Raw genomic sequence first — 3,097 nt, 5'->3', positions numbered from 1 at the left:
CTCGAGCGGTATCATCGGTCCCTGCATATGGTTTTGGAAGGAATCTGTGAGTCACGGGGACTCAGCAATCTCACACCCTCGCGATCAAGACTATTTAAGCTTATAGGTAAGGTAAAGGTATGATGTGGAGCTGCAGCAAGCGACTAGCATATATAGTGGCTAACATACGCAATTGAGAGCGAGAAGAGAAGGCAACAGCACGGTCGAACAACTATGATCAAGAAGTGATCCTAGAACAACCTACGTCAAACATTACTCCAACACCGTGTTCACTTCCCGGACTCCGCCGAGAAGAGACCATTACGGTTACACACGCGGTTGGTGCATTTTAATTAAGTTAAGTTTCAGGTTTTCTACAACCGGACATTAACAAATTCCCATCTGCCCATAACCGCAGGCACGACTTTCGAAAGATCAAATCCCTGCAGGGGAGTCCCAACTTAGCCCATCACAAGCTCTCACGGTCAACGAAGGATATTCCTTCTCCCAAGACAATCCGATCAGACTCGGCATCCCGGTTACAAGACATCCTCGACAATGGTAAAATAAGTGCAGCAACACCGCCCGAATGTGCCGACAAATCCCGATAGGAGCTGCACATATCTCGTTCTCAGGGCACACTCTGATGAACACTACATACAACTAAAACCAACCCTCAAGTTTCCCCGAGGTGACACTGCAAGTGGCTCTGTTGTGGACCAACACTCAGAGGAGCACTGGCCCGGGGGGTTTAATAAAGATGACCCTTGGGCTCCGGAAACCCAAGGGAAAAAGAGGCTAGGTGGCAAATGGTAAAACCAAGGTTGGTCATTGCTAGAGGAGTTTTAGTCAAGGCGAACTGTCAAGGGGTTCCCATTATAACCCAACCGTGTAAGGAACGCAAAATCCGGGAACATAACACCGATATGACGGAAAACTAGGGCGGCAATAGTGGAACAAAACACCAGGCATAAGGCCGAGCCTTCCATCCTTTACCAAGTATATAGGTGCATTAAGATAAACAAGATAATATGGTGATATCCCAACAATAAACATGTTCCAACAAGGAACGATCTCCAATCTTCACCTGCAACTAGCAACGCTATAAGAGGGGCTGAGCAAAGCGGTAACATAGCCACACAACGGTTTGCTAGGACAAGGTGGGTTAGAGGTTTGACATGGCACTTTGGGAGGCATGATAAGCAAGTGGTAGGTATCATAGCATAGGCATAGCAAAAGAGCGAACATCTAGCAAGCAAAGATAGAAGTGATTTCGAGGGTATGGTCATCTTGCCTGCAAAGTTCTCAGAGTTGCCTTGATCCTCGTAAGCGTACTCAATGGGCTCCTCGTTCACGTACTCGTCTCCCGGCTCTATCCAAACAAGAACAACAAGCAAAAGGGAACACAATCAACCACATGCAATGCTCAAGCAACATGATGCAAACATGGTATGATATGCATGGTGCGATATGTGATGCATATGCAAGATTTGGAAAGAAATGATTGAACCTGGCCTAAACTTGGAAATCCAAGAGTGACACTGGAAAGGGGAGATGATTTCGGTCGAAAACGATATAAAGATCACCGGAATCGGATGCACGGTTTGGAAATGGCAAACAAAACAAATATGGCACTGGTCTATGATTAACAGCAAGTGGCCATCTAAATGCATCAATATAAATAAGCTGCTGCACGCAAACATGACAACAAAATACATGGCAGGGATCCAATCATGATTCTTGACAAAAGATGAACACTGAGCTACGGCTAAATCACTCATTAACAGGTTCAAACAAGCATGGCAAAAGAGCAAAAGATAACAAGTTTCAGACTTGGTGAAATTAACAGCATGTCAGAAATTTATCATCAGGAAGCAATATTTAGAGCACGAAAACTCTAAGCTACAAGAACATATCATGGCAAAGCAAGGCATGGCATGAAGCTATTCAAAGAATAAAACAAAAGTCCCTTAGTGGCCATGAGCCAAAAGGGATCAGAAAATACAATTGTAAGCATGTGAACATAGCAAAAACATAAACAGATTCGGACTTAGTGAAAAACTGGAACATGCAAAACAGATAACGAGTAGGCATGTTTACGAGCTCGATGCACTCACTACGAGGCATTGCATGACAAACTAAGCATACACCCAACAAATAGACATGGCATAGAGCTAGAAATGGCAAGAACAATAACATAGCATGCATGGATCAACAACAACAAGCTCGGCAAAATTGCTAAACATGTTAACAATCTGCCAGGAACATTTTATAGCAAAAGTAGAGCTCGATTGACCCAAGCTAGGATTCTCCATAAATGCAAACAAAGACATGGATGGATATAACACAACATTATGTACAAAACATCCTTACTGATCATGCTCAAAAGAGGCACGGATCACTAGGAAACAACATGAACATATGGCATAAAAATAATGACAGGGCAAGGACTTAGTGAAATTCTAAGTCCCTGAAATCAGCATCATTGAGTAAGCTACTTTGCATGCTTGTGCTAGTCACCACGAAGATCAAAGAAATACATGGCATACACCCCTGTAGAGATGGCATGGCATATTTCAAAACACATGTAGAGCTCAGGATCATAGCATGCACACATTAATCATGGCAAAAATGACAAAAGTGCATTTGCTGAAACAGATCTGGAACTATCATCACATAGCCCTCTTCCAACAGCATTTCAGGCATCAAGATGAGCTCAAAAGAAAATGATGCAATGAGATGAAATGATGTACTCATCGAGACGAACATTTTGGTATGCTACACGCATGAATCGGAGCCACGATGAGAAAGTTATGGCATGTCAAAGAATGCAAAAATGCTAGGGTTTAGGGACGAAAAAGTCAACCCAAACGAGTCCAGATCTGGATCCGGTGTGCACGCGGCCCGAGGACGGCCGGAGATCGCTGTAGCTGCCGGAATTACTGTTCACCGGTGACGAAGCTCAAGGCCGCCGAAGGTGTTCACGCGGTGGCCGGAGCGGGAGGGAGCTCGCCGGAGCTGCGGGTCGCCGGACTTGGCGGCTCGGCGAGGCTTGGCGGCGTCGGGTGGCAGGGGCGGCGCGGGCGCAGTCGCCGGACTGAGGCGGCGCCGGTGATGG

Source organism: Triticum dicoccoides, chromosome 3A, assembly GCF_002162155.2.
Source record: "Triticum dicoccoides isolate Atlit2015 ecotype Zavitan chromosome 3A, WEW_v2.0, whole genome shotgun sequence".
Taxonomy (NCBI): Eukaryota; Viridiplantae; Streptophyta; class Magnoliopsida; order Poales; family Poaceae; genus Triticum; species Triticum dicoccoides.
This window is presented reverse-complemented; position numbering follows the sequence as displayed.